Source organism: Periplaneta americana, chromosome 5, assembly GCF_040183065.1.
Source record: "Periplaneta americana isolate PAMFEO1 chromosome 5, P.americana_PAMFEO1_priV1, whole genome shotgun sequence".
NCBI classification, from domain to species: Eukaryota; Metazoa; Arthropoda; class Insecta; order Blattodea; family Blattidae; genus Periplaneta; species Periplaneta americana.
In genome coordinates, this window is record NC_091121.1 from 34,185,158 (window position 1) to 34,205,202 (window position 20,045).

General features: G+C 36.6%; 1 protein-coding gene across 1 annotated transcript in view; it reads right to left on the reverse strand.

The window, feature by feature from the left end:
- LOC138699525 (neural cell adhesion molecule 2-like) overlaps nucleotides 1–20,045 on the reverse strand; it is a 1,056,814-nt gene that overhangs the window by 27,642 nt on the left and 1,009,127 nt on the right. The window lies entirely within an intron of this gene.

A 20,045-nucleotide genomic window follows, 5' to 3' on the forward strand; every position in this document is an offset into this window, starting at 1 on the left:
GAATTATTTCAACATGAGTTACTACTACGAAGGACGAAATTGGTAATTTGGATTAGGTACAATAGTCTATAGTGCGATAATATGCACATTAGAACTGAAGCCTCTATCGAAATGAACAGCCACCATTTAAAAAATTTGTATAAATATCCATATTATGATTATTTTTCAATTTAACTTCATTCTCTATATTGTACACTAATGTGCTGTAGACAGTATAATATACACTGCATAATGAATACGTCCACATGGACAGCTCAGTTCGTGAGTAAAAACACTCATTGTTAATACAATACTATATTTTGATTAAACAAAACCTAATGAAAATGATCAAACTCAAAAGCGCAATATTTCCTACTTTACGTAAATGGATGAACTACTTTTCTTCCATCCTATACCTAGTAAAGTGATTTTTTGTATATTACGCCAGTATCATCGAACTCCAGTCGTGGGAGGGGGTAGCAAACGGCGTTGATCCCGAGGTATAGACAGGTTAATATTAAAAATGTTAGTAAAAATAAAATGATGTCCCGTATTTTGATGCCAACTGTAACCCTAATATACCTCAGGGTGAAATAGGGTTTATTAAATTGGATAATAAAAAAATAGAGGCTAATGAAGCATGCCCCTGAAATTATTTTCCTTCCAGAAACACGAATTTGTTAGTTGCATACTTATTTGGGGAAGTCTTCAATTATAGCTACCGTTTAAATATTTTTTTGCTCAAATTCATCACGAGATCGTATCGAAATTTTACAACTAATTTTCCAATAGTTGTGGAAGTTGGAGATAGTATCCCATCATTACGTTTACCTTAAAATAATTATAATCTATAGCCTAACTTTTTTAAATATTCAATTGAAGTAATATTCTCACAATTAGTTTTAAAAGTTTCTGCTGTGTTATGCACTCAATGCTCAAGGCGAACTTTTGCAAATTACACTATTGTGTAATACCACTGTAATGTTTCTGAATTAATAGAAATACAAAAAATATCTGGCACGTTTGTTTCATGTAGAAGGATGACTGAACAGCTCATAGTTTAAAATACAGCTTACAACTTTTAATGTTGTTCTCTACGTTTCAGGATGCCATGTACAGAAACAAGGACTTGGAAAGCAGAGATAAAAATGCTTGCCCTACAGCGGTGCCCGCATGGAACGCTACACAGCGTGTACTAGTAAGAATTTCTTGTTTAATAATCCTGACTACAACACATCCACAAAGATGAGTGCAAATCTGACATAAAACGATATTAGCATTCGAAGCTCAAAACGTATGTTTATGTTTTACTGCATTATAAATTTAAAAAAGTCGAATTTATTTCTCAGAGATTCAGCAAGGACATAAGTATTCGATAAGTGTTAATGATCATAGAAAATACAAAAGGAAAATTATAATTATATATGATATAATGTTTACAATAAATTAAAAACAATATGCATCTACACTAGTGTCCAAAAGTTAAGCATAATTCAATATTTTGTTCCAACCTATCAGAATGGCACCAAACTTGTAGAAATGAATCACACAGGATCTGGTATGCAACAGAGTAACACATATCAGCATTTTTTTTTGACGCGTAGGGAGACATTTTACACAATTACGGTACAAAATCTGACTGTCACTTCCACATAAATGATGGTGCTGAGCGGTTAATATGGGGTGTGGTTACTTCTTATGGCTACACAGGTGTCTCAGCGCCGTGGCATGCCCTCTATCAGGTGGTTCAAGAGCTCTGCAGACAGCTGTTCCCATTCCTGAAGAATAGCATTGCGGAGGGTTGAAAGTGTCCTCGATGGAGGCTGGTGGGCTGCAACTCGTCTTCCTAATGCATCCCAGGCATGCTCTATAGGGTTCAGATCCGGGGACATCGCTGGCCAGTCCATGCGCTGGATATAGTCCCCCTCATGATACTCGTCGACCAAGTTGGCTCTATGCGGACGTGCATTGAAATCCATAAAGATGAAGTGTGGACCAACTGCATCTCTGAAAAGTTGCACATGTCGTTCCAATACTTCGTATCAATACCTCTGGGCATTCACATCACCTGCTGCGAAGATGTGCAGATCTGTACGTCCATCGAACATTATGCATGCCCGCACGAGTACGCCACCACCACAAAATGGGCGTTTTTCCACGATTTTTGTGGGATGAAACTTGGTTCCACTTTCCCTCCAGATTATTGTGCGACGGGAATCATTGGTCAAACTGAATCTGGACTCGTCTGTAAATAGCACGTTCCTTCATTCATCCAAAGTCCAATGTTGGTGTTGCCGACTCCACTGTAAACGGTTCCTTATGTGTACTCCAGTGAGCTGGACACACACTGCTGGTCGTCTGGCACAGAGACCGCCTGCCCTGAGCCTCCGGTATACAGTTTGCCTGGAAACTCGAACGCCTGAGGCGGCTGCAAGCTCAGAAGGCAGTTGTCTTGCAGGCATCGTCCGATTAAGTCGTGTTGTTAAGGTCAAATATCGGTCCTCATCCGGCGTTGTGACCCATGGGCAATCTTGTACAGGCATACGACGAACATCTCCTGTGTCTTCGAACCGTCGCCAAAGCCTGGAAATGACGCTTTGTGCCACACTCAGGGATCGAGAAACTTCGAAGTGTCTGACCTGCTCCCAGACGTCCGATTATTCTACTCTTCAAAACAGGGTCCAATTGGCGTCTCTGTGGCATGTTGGTGCTATCCTGTATACACTGTGATAAGAAACTACCCTCTGTTCACAATGAGAGAACAAGAACGAATGAGTTCCACTGGGTCTGTTTGCTTACCTTCTATTCGGAGGGGAGGCAGAGGTTGAGGTACCCCCACAAGTACGATGCGACACACACTCTGATAAAGTTTTATAGCGATTGCTCACCGTTTTCCCTTTCATTTCTCTGTTTTACGAATTATGCTTAACTTTTGGACACTAGTGTATTAAAATAGGTGTACCTGCTATTCAAATTACTCAGTTATCCGTTATCTTGTGTATCTCGTCTCTGACTCTCTGATCATGATCGGTGTCATGTTCCTGGTTAATTTGAATATTTAAACGGCCCAATCTTTCGTTCGGTAACTGTATCTTAATTTCAGTCAAATAGTTATTTCATAACTGAAAACAAATTTAATTCGACTATTTCGTTTATATGACGTCATTCCATTTTCGACCAATGAAGAGTAATGAAATTTTGAATTCCAACCAATCACAGTCACACTTTGCGATAATTTTTGCAGCTAGATTTATGGCTATCAATTTATCGCATGGTCGTTCTTTTGTTTAGTCGTTGTTGCCAACTGTTTCCCCGGAAATTGATGATCAAGAATACATTAAGATGCTACTACACGGTTAAACTTTTCTTTCAATTTTAGAACAATGGATGCAAGATTGATATTAAATATTAATTACTATATTTACGCAGTGTAGACGACGTTAAAAAACGGCGCATCGTGTTGACTCAAAATCTTCATGCATCTTAATTGAACGTACCTTTTAAACTCGATTCTTTCAATATTCTTCCCAGGTTGTACGCATACGCGATTGGAATATTGAACTGTGTAGATGCAGCTTTAGTTCCGTTACACATTACAGCTAGAATGAGTTTGTCGAGCTATAAAAATGCTTTCATGTAGCACTGATTGTAACGGTCGAAATAAGGCACAGTTGACATTGGTCCTGCTTCCACGGGTAACTTAACCTATAATTGTAGCCTATAAAATTTGTATTTTTGAATGAAATGTAACAATTAATAGAAAGATGTTGAAATTTATGTAACATCATCACATATCAAACCCAAAGACCTTGCATAGTAATAATAAGGTCTTTCACCAAACTGCCTTCCGTATGGCGTAATAAAATTAGTGTTTTAGTTAGGCCTATCTATACAAAGGTGGCTTCACCGTGTAGCAACATGTCTCGCTGTGAATACATAAGCATTGGTATACGTGGTACATTCATTAAGTTCTGAGACTGAGGGCATAGTGGCGGTGTGGTGCACTAGAACGGATAGGTTGCGCCGTGATATGGTACCTTGTCAGTTAGTCTCTCGTCCCAGCATCATACAGTTACGTGCATATAGTGTAAGCAGAACTAGGGTCATTGTTGTCACGGTGATTTGAATGCGAGCGTCGGAACTCGAGTATGTTGCAGTTTGAGCAACTCGCAAACGTCACGTTCTGTCAAAAATTAGGCGAAACTGCTATAACCGATCATAACTGGAGACGAAACATGGTGTTTCCTTTACGATCCGCAACTGAAACGACAATCCGCCACCTGGAAAACGCCATTATTTCCACGAGAGAAAAATCCGCAACAAGACAGGTCAAAAGACAAGGTGATGCTTTAACAGTTTTTTTTTATTCAAATGGAATTGTTCACATAGAATTCATCCCACAAGGTGCAACTGTAGACAAGATCCTCTACAAGGAGATTCTTGGCCGTTTACGCAATTCAATTCGTCGTAAGCGTCCTGAGCTTTGGCATAGGAAGAATTGACTGTTGCTACACGACAACGCCCCTGCACATCGCTCCATCCTTGTCCAAGAGGAACTTGCAAGGCAACAGGTCGCTGTTTTTCCACACCCTCCGTACTCACCTGATCTCGCACCATGCGATTTTTTTCTCTTTCCCCTCATTAAATCAATCCTACGTGGGCGTAATTTTTATGCGGCCCAAAAGGTCATGACTGCCACAAGAGAAGCCATACGGCGTCTTCCTGCCAACATCTTTCAGCAGTGCTTCCAGCAGCTACACCAACGTTGGCTGACGTGCATAGCGGCCAACGGCGACTATATTGAGGGAGGATGTCGATCTGTTTAAGTCTACGCCGTATCACGCGGCATCTTCTGAGACATCCAGATTCTTGTGGGTGCCTACTCTTCAGGCTCTCAGTGTCAGAACTTAATGACTGTCCCACGTATAGCTGTCCCCACTGTTAGTGTTAAATTAAATTATGATTTCAGCAGAATATGAAAATGTATTTACGTTGTAATAATAAGAGAAAAGTGCAGTGCATGTAATTCACATTGTTAAACCTGTATTTTGCTTTTCGCAATTGGCATTACTGAATAATAACATCGAATTTCTTTATTGCAGTAATCGATATTCATCTACGAGTAAATCAATTTCACAATGTCTGAATAGGTTAAGTATTCGTTAATATAATATAATTATTAACATTTTGTGATCGAATTTTAGGGATATATTATTTACATTTTTATTTTATTCACGAAATAGTCCTAATATAAGTCACTCGAGATCTGAGATTTCCCAGATAAATCTCAGACCTCTCGTGACATTACTACAGATAAGAAAATTGATTGGACCAAATTTTTGCATTCCTTGTTGTGAATATGATAGAGCTTGGAAAGTTTCTTATCTCAGTTCTTAGACTATTTTGGCGTGCACGAAAAATACAAATTCAGCTCGACTGAAGTAGAATTATGAGAATTTTTGTAAATATATTATGCATAGGTAGGGACATATTTCTTTTACAGAAAAAGAACATTGCCAATGTGAGGAGAATTTGCTTTCTACTCAAGACGTGCTTGTACACTGGTGAAATTTATATTACAGCGATATCGTAAATAATGCTTATGAAATGTATTGTATGCCAGAATCTCATGCAACTTGTAATAAAACTGTCTTGAGAAATGACCAAAAGGTTATAAAACCAATATCAATACCACATACACAGGATATTCAAAAGTTAGATTCTACGAAAATACTTTGCAGATGTTTATAATACAAATAGTGAATATAATAACATTTACAATAGTAGTTGTGGTTAAACAGCAGCATTTGAAATATTAAATATTAATGGAGAAGTTCAAATATCTTGGAGCAACAGTAACAAATATAAATGATACTCGGGAGGAAATTAAACACAGAATAAATATGGGAAATGCCTGTTATTATTCGGTTGAGAAGCTTTCATCATCCAGTCTGCTGTCAAAAAATCTGAAAGTTAGAATTTATAAAACAGTTATATTACCGGTTGTTCTTTATGGTTGTGAAACTTGGACTCTCACTTTGAGAGAGGAACATAGGTTAAGGGTGTTTGAGAATAAGGTGCTTAGGAAAATATTTGGGGCTAAGAGGGATGGAGTTACAGGAGAATGGAGAAAGTTACACAACACAGAACTGTACGCATTGCATTCTTCACCTGACATAATTAGGAACATTAAATCCAGACGTTTGAGATGGGCAGGGCATGTAGCACATATGGGCGAATCCAGAAATGCATATAGAGTGTTAGTTGGAAGGCCGGAGGGAAAAAGACCTTTAGGGAGGCCGAGACGTAGGTGGGAAGATAATATTAAAATGGATTTGAAGGAGGTGGGATATGATGATAGAGAATGGATTAATCTCGCTCAGGATAGGGACCAATGGCAGGCTTATGTGAGGGCGGCAATGAACTTCCAGGTTCCTTAAAAGCCAGTAAGTAAGTAAGTAAGTAAGTAGGAACAGCAGTAATAACAAATTTGTAGTAGTAGGTAAGTGTATCAGTAATATAAATACAACAAACGACTAAAATATAATAAAACAACAATAAACTAATAGTAATTACTCGTATTATCATTACTATAGCCGAATAATTGTAATAAACCTACGAGAAGCAAGTCGATGTGTGATATAGGGTGGACCCCTCGAATTTACCTAATTTCAATTGTATGTGACTGTAAGCGGTTGAAGATAGAAACCTGCAGTAATGTTTATATGAAAGGAAAATTCAACAAGTTTCGATATGCACATCACCATATCTCTACGTGAGCTCCAGCTGTCACTGTGACGATATCGAGGCGATGAACGATTTCTTTCCAAGCACGTTGGAGCATGTCTTCTGGAATGCTCTCAATAGCCTCTATGATGCGCTCCCAAAGATCACAAAGGTCTCTGACTGGGGTGGCGTACACTTTGTCTTTGACGTAGACCCAGAGAAAGAAATCGAGCGGTGTTAAATCCGGAGACCTCGGGGGCCAAGCGATCGGTCCTACCCTACCAATCCAACGGCCAGGGAACACGTTGTCTAAAGTCGTACGAACGTCATTGAACCAGTGTGGAGGAGCGACATCTTGCTGGAAATGAATGTTAGGCTGCAGGTGTTCAATTTGTGGAAAGAAGAACTGCTCCAGCATGTCAAGATATGTGATACCACACACAGTTTTCTTGGCGAAGAAAAACGGTCCAATGACCTGCTGCTGTGACAAACCGCACCACACCATGATCTGCGGACAGAATCCGGACGTCTTTGTGAGGCACCACTCGCTGCACGACGCTCTCTGACAGTGGACAATTCGTTGCAATGTTGATTTTGGTACTTGAAGTTCCCGCGAAGCTCTTCTTAATGACTTCCGCGGGCTTCGCTCATACGCGGCTTGAACATTTGCAACCATTTCGACGGATGTTCTACGACCACCACCATGCTTCAACACCTATCATATAGCTAAAAATGTATCATGCCACTTAATGCTTTTAGCAGTTGGAGCATCATGGTTAAATAATCCCCGATACGCCCTTTGAACTCTAACAATTGATTTAAACTCCGCATACCACAACACAGCTTGCGCTTTCATCTGCGGTGTCGTCATTTTGACAATGGATACAATCTACGAAAAGAAAACGTGTCTGGGCACCATCTACCAACAGGATTCCAAACTTGTTGAGTTTTCCTTTCATATAAACGTTACCGTAAGGTTCTATCTTCAACCGTTCACCAGTCACATACAATATTGAAATTAGATACATTCGAGAGATCCACTCTGAATATAAATTATAGGCAGGGTTTGCAGTAAAAGACCTTCCTTTGGCAGAACACTGAATGATGATGATTATGCAATGATTCGTTCATCCATAGTATTCTGCCAAAGGGCAAACTCAGCTTTCTTCAATCTTCCCAATTTTCTACCTTCCTCTTAGCCTCCTCATATGATCCATATATCTTAATATCGTGTATCAACTGATATTTTCTTCTGCCCCGAACTCTTATCCCGTTCACCATTCCTTCCAGTGCATTCTTCAGTAGGCTGTTTATTCTCAATCAGTGCCCCAATCATTTAATTTTACTCTTCCTGATTAGTTTCAGTATCATTATTTCTTCTCCCACTCTATTCATCAGGACTTAATTTTTTATTCTGTGTCCACTTCATACGCTCCATTCTCCTCCATATCCACGTTTCAAATGCTTCTATTCGCTTCTCTTCACGTCGTCGTAATGTCCCTGTTTCTGCTTCATACAATGTCACATTCCACACAAAGCACTTCACTGATCTCTTCCTTAGTTATTTTTCCAGAGGTCCGCAAAAAATTCTCCCCTTTTCTATTAAAAGCTTCCTTTGCCATTGCTATCCTCCTTTTGACTATCTGACAGCAGCTCATGTTACTGCTTATAATATGCAATGATCATGTATTGAATTTATTAAGATACAAATACGAAATTAGTTACGACGTGAGTCTTGGAGTAAGAGTGTATTAATGACCACTATATAAGAGTTGCATAGGCCTACGCTTTTTTTTTCTACGACCAGCTACATTTATTCAGAAAAGTTGCATTTGAGTGATAATACGTGGCTATACCTGCTATCGTTTAGTATAGTCCTAGATCATATATGTAACAGATAGGCCGGCCTTATAGGCTTTGACGTTAACAACTTTTGTCAGATTTACTACGCTGTCATCTAGTTGTTACGTAAGGAGTCACGTCATAATTCCCATTGGAATTGCATTAGCGACTGTACTGCCATCTCGTGTTCGTTTACGGCGGACGGGTGGCGATCCTGGCGGTTGTTCTTTTCAGAGTGCAAACGGTTTTAACATAGCGATGACTTATCTGTTACATATATGATCTGGGATAGTATTTAATGCGCGTTTGTAGCATTTTTTATAGCCATCTTTAAAAGCTCTTGTGCACAGAATGTTTAAATGACACTAATTTTTGTTCGCAATTTCCCGTAACTTCAATTTTTTGCTTTGGTCTAAAAACATTTACTATATCTTTGGGATTATTAATACCAAATGCATGATATTTAGAGTATACATTCTTTAGGCTATTGGGAAACTTTTATCTGAAAGAGAAATTTGTCAATTTGTTGTATTTAAAAAAAAAATCCTTCTGTCTTTCTATAAAATACCTCTAAAATTATTCTTAAAATAATTCGTTTATCTAAAAGTGCTGCCGATTTTAACATAGCGATGAGTTATCTGTTACATATATGATCTAGGGTATAGTATAACAATTTATTTTTCTATTTCTTCCGTAGAACGATCCAATAAAACCCAAAAGCATTTTAGGCATGTACGTGTTTATAATCCACACTCAATTTTCTCACAATAATTTTCCTATCTCTCTCTAATAATAAATAACAGATAGAACCATTTTCGTGTGTGGTAAGTTTATTTCATCTTAGAATTACCATACTTGTGGCTGTAAATAAGAAACTCAATCATTATCAACTAATTTTGGTAGTACATTAATTGTAGTATGCAAGTTTGATAAACGACCTAGAGAGATGTAATTCTATTCTGATTTATGTGGAGGCTTCAAGGTTTTTGTGATTAATACAGCCCATCAATTAAATGATTCCTTTCAAACATGTGGGACAAATCGTTTAATCTGCGTAATGCTCCAGCAATGTCATGGCCTACAGGGCCGCATAACAGCTCGTCGGGGACCGTTTCATCAACGCCTCTGACCCAGGTTAAGTGATTGAATCTGGGTGATAAAGTAGGATAGAAGGGACGTTCAAAACCTGTGACAAATACAAATTCATTTATGCTCTATACCTACGCCTTATGGTAATGAGCAAACTGTTACATAGTCATAATTTGATTATTCTTAAGCGCATTGCTTATTAAATACATGCATCACGTAATACAGTGAAATCAGTATTCAGCGACCACTGATAGCTCTATGTAAAATTTGTGTATTAGAAGGCTGGTTGCTTACAAGTAATGAGTTAAACATCTGTAAAAATTAAATTATAGTTTATTTAACAACGCTCGCAACTGCAGAGGTTATATCAGCGTCGCCGCTATACCGGAAGTTTGTCCCTCAGTTCTTTTACATACAAGCAAATCTACTGACATGAGCCTGACGCAATTAAACACAATTAAATGCCATCGACCTGGCTCGGGATCGAACCAGCAACCTCGAGCATAGAAGGCCAGCGCTATACCGGCTACGCTATCCAGGCCGAGAGCTACTGTATGAACATAAAAACTAATAAGAGAAACTTAAATCATGGTTGGTGGAATCGGTTCTAAGATAATTTCAATAATATATTAATTTTAAATATTAATTTTCGTAAAAATAAAGCTAATTACAATATAAAAATTAAAACTGTAGATGTTAGAAATTTAATTTTTACTTTGCACTTGTTGATTTTGAATGGTGTAGGAACACTTACTAAATCATATAAATTAGTTTTTTATTTTTCAGTCAATCACTTATCATGTTATGAAGGCAGAAATGGATTCTGTTACATCAAGATACAATGTTAATATACGTCACGAATATTTTTGACTTATTTTCAAGTCATCTTCAGGTGATAGTTTTCTAATAAACATACATTTGAACTAGGTGAATATATTATTTAAACACATTTACAAAACACTAGTAAATAGTCCGACCATGCATACTTTACATAAAATGGTTGAATAGCGTACATAGTCTTAAAATTAAAATGACACACAGATAGAAAGCCTTCCAATGAACATAATTATAATACAACCATTTTATGTAAAGTATGCATGATCAGACTATTTACTAGTGTTTTATAAACATGTTTAAATAATATTTTCACCTAGTTCAAATGTATGTTTGTTAGAAAACTATCACCTGAAGATGACTTGAATATAAGTCGAAAATATTCGTGACGTATATTAACATTGTATCTTGATGTAACAGAATCCATTTCTGCCATCATAACATGATAAGTGATTGACTGAAAAATAAAAAAACTAATTTATATGATACTATTTCACAAACTTACCTGAACACAACATGACTTCTAACTTACTAAATCGTTGATATTTCGTAATTAAACTCCAAAAGAGATGTAAGACACTAACATTTTTTCCTCTGTGTTGTCCAACTCGTTCCAGTATATATTTTTTCACTTTGATTTCAATTTTCGGTGAGCCAGTTATACTTTTTCTTTACTCTCGTTAGTTCACTCTTGATTTTGCTATATTTTCTAGAAAAGACCTTTTCAACAATGCAATTTCAGTTATTTATTTCGACTGTACAGGCCCCTATCAAGTCCCACTCCCAATATAGTAATATGCGTTACAAGAGCGGTATGTTGATGTTTTCATGTTCGAGGTAAAGATTGAAAAAGCGAAACGTAGTTGAGCTTTTTTAATTTCCGAAAACATGAAAACAAACATACCGCTAGAGTATCGTACATTATTTTGTGCGAAGATCGTTTATTACATACCTGAAAGACGAATTTCTAATTAGTTGCAATGAAATCTCCATCTTGGTTTCTGTTCAATGACGGCAATTTTGGAAAACAAAAATATCTCTCTTCAACATTGTTGCTATAAAATGTTTTCTGGGTTTACTATATTCCAGCAGGCCGTGATATACGTCTGTCTTTTTTTTCTCTCCCAGTCTATAAATGCGAACTTAAAACAAACGGTAAGGTTATGTAATGATTTATTTTTCATTTTAATATTTTAACAATATTATTTATATAACATATTGCAGTAATAACATCGGCATCTGGAATGTTGTTGATTTTTTCACGGCTTCCTTAATGCTACTTGCATCACGAATGCAATAACTTTAGTGGAGTAGTAGAGTAAGTTAATTTTTGCAAATATTTAAAAACAATAATTAACAGTGCAATTTAGGTGAAATTGCAGTGGTAAGTTTCGAATTTATAATTATTACTATGTTAAACGTCTCTAAAAATCATATGTTAAAAGCCTAAAGCGGTAAAATGAATAGTCTCTTAAGCGGTAAGAAGAGGGAAATTGTTGTGTGTGTTACGTTGGGAATACTGAATGTGGTTAAAAATGTTATGTTTTATTTAACGACGCTCGCAACTGAAGAGGTTATATCAGCGTCGCCGGATGTGCCGGAATTTTGTCCCGCAGGAGTTCTTTTACATGCCAGTAAATCTACTGACATGAGCCTGTCACATTTAAGCACACTTAAATGCCATCGACCTGGCCCGGGATCGAACCCGCAACCTTGGGCATAGAAGGCCAGCGCTGAATGTGGTGTTTCACACTTACCGCGTATTGGTTTTGTGCGGAAACCAAGCAAATACGCACGATCTCGCACAAAATAATTTATGCATTAATTTGTGTAAACTCTTTGAGAACCCGAACTTTAAACTTTCGACACAGAATTTTGTTTCGCAACGTCTACCCATAAACTGCCTAAATAAATTTCACTTCAAATGTGAAAGAAATAATTTAAATCTAGTAAAATTCAGCTGCTTAGTTTCAATATAAACTAGTGGTTTGTGCAGCAAATGTTCCAAAGTAAGTTCATTACAATTTCATTTTTTTTTAGATTTATTTTCAACGAAGAATACCAGACATTTTGAAAGTTATTTTCTTCCATAGTAATGAAACATACTCCCTCTGAATGTTTTTTTATGCCAAATACTTTTTCTTAAACCTATCCATCTTCAGTTTATGAGTTTCAATTCGGAAGCGAAAGTAACAATGTCAGGACGATCAGTGGGTTTTTCATGTGGGAGTAAAGCAATAGCTATTTCAAGTCGTTGTGGATTGTAGGTGAAAGTTAAAAAATGTCAGGTTTGCTATGCTCTAGAACAATATACTCGTACATAGCATCTTGGTATAGCTGCTGCATATAGAGTTTGAAATGTAGAAGGTAAAATCATTTTATCCTGCCCGCTGCCTGTAATTTTTGCGCTCTCTCGAGCCAATACTGAAGAGAATGGCGCATGTAAATATCTACACCACATCGCCATTAAGTATATCAAAAAGATCCAACCTCACTTATATATCCGCACTCAGTAAATTATAGAAATGAAGATCTAATTTAAGATATTCTCTACATCTACTTACATAACCTCAAAACGTTTGACTTTCATATCATGAATATAGCATTAATATGTATAATTAATGAAAAATAGTCACATCAAGGCATTAACTATAATAATATTTCATTTCTAATGCTAATAATGTCATCAAACCACCTCACGTTTTGTAGATATTAATATCCAATACACAGCTGTACTCAGAAAATTACACACCGCAGAATCAGACCTGTAAATTATTTTTAATAAGTCTTGAAGTTTTTAATAACCAATTGAATTTGAGCTCTAAATATGTCAGTAATTCTTCAGATCATGGCCTTCGTATAATAGCCTATTATTTGTTGTAGTGTGTTTTGTTTTTTACTGAAATGCAGTTAGTTCTCAAAACTGAAGAAAGATGGATTTTGGAAAATAGGAAAATTATGTAGGAAAACTAACGCTTTACTGAAAGTTACTATTTTTATGAAAATCCCTGGATGCCAAGCTTCAAAATGACGTGTTAGTCATTAAAATCCGTTCAGCCGTTTTCCCGTAATTTCCATTACCATTATAGATGTTAAGTAACTAGAACAATTTTAATAATGCAGCCTGTATTTTACTTGTTTCGTTAAATATTCACACACCACTAAGCGCTATTTCAGAGTTATAACTTGGTAAATCACGTTAAATTTTCGATAAAGGGAAGGAAATTTTTGTATGTTTCATAAAGCAGTATACGCGTTTAGTTATTCTTGATAAAGAGTGGAATGTTATCTTCTCTATAAAATATACATCCACTCCCACGCTCTTTCAAAATGTCAACAAACTTGACAAGGAGTCAAACTCTACCCACAAAACATCAATTATATAACCCACGCAGGATGTTTAAGATCAATATATTGACATACACCTACAGTAATTACGTTGCAGCTTTACACAAATAGTTTGGCACTATGAACTTCACTATTCACATCAGGTCGCGTTGAATTAGATTGTGTGAGGATAGTGGGATAGCCTCATTCGTGATCAATGCAGGTCTGTCGTCGGTTTGCGAAATTTATGTCGTCTAAGACTCAAACATTATAAACCAATTCTCTCTCCAACGTTTTAGGATCTGCCTTGACACCTATCTAAAAGTTAGAGTTCATTAACAATATAGTCCACCGCTGTGGAGTAACTGTTAGCATATCTGACCGTGAAGTCAGCGGGCACGGGTTCAAATCCTGGTTGGGGCAAGTTAAGATACACTGGGACTGAGATTTAAAAAATGATCAAAAGCAAACTTTTTTTGTACGGAAATATTCCTTGCACACTTAGAAAGTTGACGGTAAGAGATTTTTTATATCTCTACGTCTTCTTTGAGGTCCAGGAACGATTTTTATGTAGGCCTGCTTCATATATCAGCAATGTATGCCTTTCAACAAATTTGCTTTTATCTCGAAACTGTATGTAATTTAAGATGTTTAAAATGTTCCTTGCGCATGCCGTTTGATAAGAGGAAAACTGACATGAGACCGAGGACTGTTGCAAGGTATAGTCCGACCATCGGATCTGTGCCCCCGTAAGATATGCGAACTGAACCCTAATTCCTTTTCAGCCTTGGCAATTCATTTCTCTTCCTGTATTCCTATTTCGATCTTTTTTATGCCTCTCTCTTTCTCTCTCCCACTACTCACAATTTTGAGCCTTCTTGCGGGACAGTTTATTTGCACTTGCAGTCCAGTGTTGTCAACTCCACATGAATACTTTAGCATGGAGTGGCGAAAGAAATATTATTAAGCAAGTAATAGCATTTTGCGATGAAGAGAAAAAAACAGGTCAATATTTCTTTCTATAAATCAGGCAACGAAAAGAGCAGCTGCGATCACAGGTGAGGCTTATTTTATTTCAATTGATTACGTTTTAAAATTACTTACTTAACTAATACTAATATAATACAATCTTTTCTATGTAACTTATATAGGCAGGTCAGAGCGCCTAATAAAGAAAATCAGGAGAGAGGGAGTCTGTGCAGGAGATGAAAAGCTAGAGTCACCAGGGAAGAAGAGACCAAGGGAACCTTTAATTCTTGTAGATGATATGGACAGATGTATTTTAAGAAGAAAGATACAAGAATTTTATAAGCTGCAGAAAAAAGTTCCGGCATTGGAGAAATTATTGAAGTTTGCGAGAGAAGCAATAAATTTCCATGGAGGGAGAGAAACGCTACGGAAAGTGATTCGAGACATGTGATTTAGATTTAAAAAATGTAGAAATACAAGATGTATTTTGATTGAAAGACCTATTTAAATTAAATTATGAATAAGTAATAATTAACCTTACATTATTATAAGCAATATTCACTGTTTGACGGAAGTTTCGCAACATCCCTATTCCGGAAGGTTCGTGGCCTGCTGTTTGACGTAGTGGGAGAGAAACGGGTGAAATGGGGTGAGTAGAGACGTTAACTTTTCCAAGAACGACGACAACGCTGAAGGGGCACAGATCCGATGGTGCGACAATAGGATCTAGTATGATGAAAAAAATATAAGTGACATAAGCCTAGGACTGTCATAAGGTAAGAGTGGGTTTGATGAGAGCAAAAGTAAGTGACTTGAGACCGAGGACTATGAGAAGGTAAGAGTGAGTAGGCGACAGTCATAAGGTAAGAGTGGTATGATGAGAGAAAAAGTGACACAAGGCTGAGGACTGTCATAAGGAAAGAGTGGGTTTGATGAGAGCAAAAGTAAGTGACATGAGTCCGAGGACTGTGACAAGTTTAGAGTGGGTTTGATGAGAAGAAAAATAAGTGGCACGAGACCGAAGACTATGACAAAATAAGAGTGAGTTTGATGAGAGGAAAAGTAAGTGACATGAGTCCGAGGACTGTGACTAGGTTAGAGTGGGTTTGATGAGAAGAAAAATAAGTGTCATGAGGCCGAAGACTATGACAAAATAAGAATGAGTTTGATGAGAGGAAAAGTAAGTGACATGAGGCTGAAGACTGTGACAAAATAAGAGTGAGTTAGATGAGGGGAAAAGTAAGTGACATGAGGCCGAAGACTGTGACAAAATAAGAGTGAGTTTGATGAGGGGAAAAGTAAGTGACATGAGGCCGAAGACTGTGACAAAATAAGAGTGAGTTTGATGAGGGGAAAAGTAAGTGACATGAGTCCGAGGACTATGACAATGTTAGAGTGGGTTTGATGATAGGAGAAATAAGTGGCATGAGGCCGAAGACTATGACAAAAGAAGAGTGAGTTTGATGAGATGAAAAGTAAGTGACATGAGTCCGAGGACTATGAAAAGATTAGAGTGAACTGGATGAGAGGATAGCTAAAGTGACATGAGCCGAAAACTGTGACAAAGTCAGAGTGGGTTAGATGATGTGGTAGGTATTTAACACAGGACCAAGAACTTCATTATTAAATTATGTTCTAGTTAACGATGCTCGCAACTGTCGAATTTATATCAGCGTCGCCGGTGTCCTGGAAATTTTGTACCGCACACTTAAATCCTATTGACCTGGATCGTGATCCAAGCAGCAACTTCGGGCACAGAAGGCCAGCACTCTGCCGACTGCGCCATCCAGGCCGTCACCGAGAACCCTGACAAAGTTTAGTGATATTTATTGTAGCTTTACGGTCAATTTTAGCAGCTTGTATGTATTTCCCGCTTCAAATCAACAAGTTCTGAATAAATTCTGCCGAGAAAATGCGCTATCTGTGAAAGTAAATAATTACCTAAAATAATAGAGAACAAAATGTTCGGAGAAAATCCATATATTTTTAGGGAAAAGGCGGGACTTTTACCTGAAGCAAGTAAAGACATAGGTTTGGAAGTAAATCCCAAAAAGACAAAGTATATGATTATATCACGTAACCAGAACATTGTCCGAAATGCAAATATAAAAATCCGAAATTTATTCCTTGGAGAGGTAGAAAAATTAAAATATCTTGGAGTAACAATAACAAATATAAATGACACTCGCAGAATAAATATAGGAAATGTCTGTTATTTTTCGGTTGGGAAGACTTTGTCATCTAATCTTCTCTCTACGAAGGTGAAAGTTTGAATTTAAAAAACAGTTATATTACCGGTTGTTCTGAATGGTTGTGAAACCTGGACTCTAACTTTGAGAGAGGGACAGAGGTTAATGGTGTTTGAGAATAATGTGCTTAGGAAAATATTTGGGGCTAAGAGGAATGAAGTTACAGGAGAATGGAGAAAGTTGCACAGAACTGGACGCATTATATTCTTCACCTGACATACAATTAGGAACATTTAATCCAGACTTGTGAGATGGACAGGGCATGTAGCACGTATGGGCGAATACAGGAATACATATAACTAACGTACTATTATGACAAGTGTTATATTGCATGTTTCCACGTATTCACATTTTTTTATGTTCTAGTGAAATTTAACTTATTTTATATTTTAGTTTTTCATATTTTCCGATAATGGTACATCCATAATGTGATAAGTTGAGCTATATACAATCATAATTTTCCTTACTGTGTGTACTTAAAAATATTGAATTCATTGTATGCTTTGTACTGCACTATTTTATTACTACTATTAGTATTATTATTATTATTACTATTATTATTATCATAATCATCATCCATAATTATCTTATTTTTATACTTTGTATGTCTCATTTATTTTGACCTGCTGTTCACATTTTATTATGCTTTTTCCTTTCTTTCTGTATGTTATATATTATGTCTGATTTCTACTTACTTGTTGTTTACATTTTATTATTATTATCTTATTCAGTTTTGTGTGTAAAATTGTAGTGTACTTTGTAAATTTTTAGTGGTTTGTAACGCAGTTTTACTCCTGGTTGAGTGTTAGAGAAGGCCGTATGGCCTTAACCCTGCCAGGTTAAATAAATCATCATTATTATTATTATTATTATTATTATTATTATTATTATTATTATTATTATTATTATTATTATTATATAGAGTGTCAGTTGGGAGGCCGGAGGGAGAAAGACCTTTGGGGAGGCCGAGACGTAGATGGGAGAATAATATTAAAATGGATTTGAGGGAGGTGGCATGTGATTGTAGAGACTGGATTAATCTTTCTGAGAATAGGGACCGATAGCTGGCTTATATGAGAACGCGGCAATGAACCTGCGGATTCCTTAAAAGCCGTAAGTAAGTATTACGTAACAAAAGATACAGTAGGACGGACAGTCCTGCCGAGATTAGAACCAAAATCTCTTCAATTTTACAGTATATACAAAAAAAAAAACTACACACTGAATTAAAAAACGTTATGTACATTTCCCTTGTGAATATCAAAAGTTGGTAGTAGCATTGCTGCTGGTGTCACGCACTCTGGTGACTTTGCAGGCCTCCATATTCCAATTGTATCCCCAGCGAAAACACTTTGTATGCAGCACCAAGGCCGACTGTGTATAAATTGAATATCCTGTCTATTCTAACCTTTCACCTGTTCGACATACTGCGGTGTTGGTTCGGTGAGTCAGTCATAGAATGAGCGACTATCGATTGTCGAATTCTCGGTCGATTAGTGGCTACGAGATAGATCAAACGCTACTGCAGTCGTAGCTGCTATACAGCGTGAATAGCGTTCCCAGCGCCCCCTCGATAACCACTTGTTATCAGCGCGGTGGGTGGCGGGCAGGATGGAAGGATGGATGGTGGTGCGGCGATAGATAGTAGAACCGAGCGTTTTATTAGGTGCTACATGTTAGCGTGTTGCGGGGAAAATAATAGCGGACTAGAGAAAGGAAATTCAGTCAATCGAGGGAAAATTACTTGCTTTCTTCACCACTGCAGACATCTGAACACAAGTAATTTATGATGGTTCCAATTTCTTTTTAACATTTCTTCTTTTTTACAAGGGGAAATCAATTATTATTTCCAGACTCTGTCAAAAATTTTCATTCTGAAATATAATCCAACCATGTTATCGCGCTTGTGGAATATCCTACCCAGTGACATCAGAGACTGTCGGAATTTAACAGTGTACAAAAACAAATTCATTAAGCATTTTCTTACTGCGTAGAGTAGGTTTAATTTTTACTTAAGTAAAAAAATCTTTCTTTCTTCTTAACTTCTACAGCAAACTGTCAAGCCATTATAATCAGGAATATTAACATTTTTATTTTGTATACTTTGATAATAAGAAATTCTAATAATTTACTGATTAATTTTACAGAAAAGTCCTATAGTAAGTTTTGATCCCGTATATTAGGATCCATATAAGTGAATATCACTTAAGAATAACATAAATTGCGGCACAAAGGACTTTTAATATAAAGCGATTCAATATTTTAATAAAACATTATAAAATGCAAACCACTAGGAGGATGAAATTTTGTACATTTGTCATTGTTAACCAGGCCTAATGGCCTTATCTCTTTCCAGGTTGAATGAATGAATGAATGAAGGAAGGAATGAATGAATAAATAATAAATAAATAAATAAATAAATAAATAAATAAATCAAGTAAATAATTAAATAAGTAAATAAATAGTTTATTAATTTACAGTAATTTGTATTCAAGTGAAATAAATAAATAAATAAATAAATAAATAAATAAATAAATAAATAAATAAATAAATAAACAAATAAGTAAATAAATAAATAAATAAATAAGTAAATAAATAAAGTGAATAATTAAATAAGTAAATAAATAGTTTATGATCCTTTACAGTAATTTGTATTAAAGTGAAACCCGAGGTAAAAAAAAATACACGTTTTGTGTTGTCTCATGATAGGCACAGTACAGATTTCGTAGTAAAAGGACATATACCGATTTTTTTAGTGCGTTATATTACGACGCTTTATCAACATCTTTGGTTATTTAGCGTCTGAATGAGATGAAGGTGATGCCGAGGTCCAGCACCGAAAGTTACCCAGAATTTGCTCAAATTGGGTTGAGGGAAAACCCCGGAAAAAACCTCAACCAGGTAACTTGTCCCGACCGGGAATCGACCCGGGCCAACTGGTTTCGCGGCCAGACGCTCTGACCGTTACTCCACAGGTGTGGACTCACATAGTCCGATACCTTATATTATTTCAAAACAGGGAATTTTAAA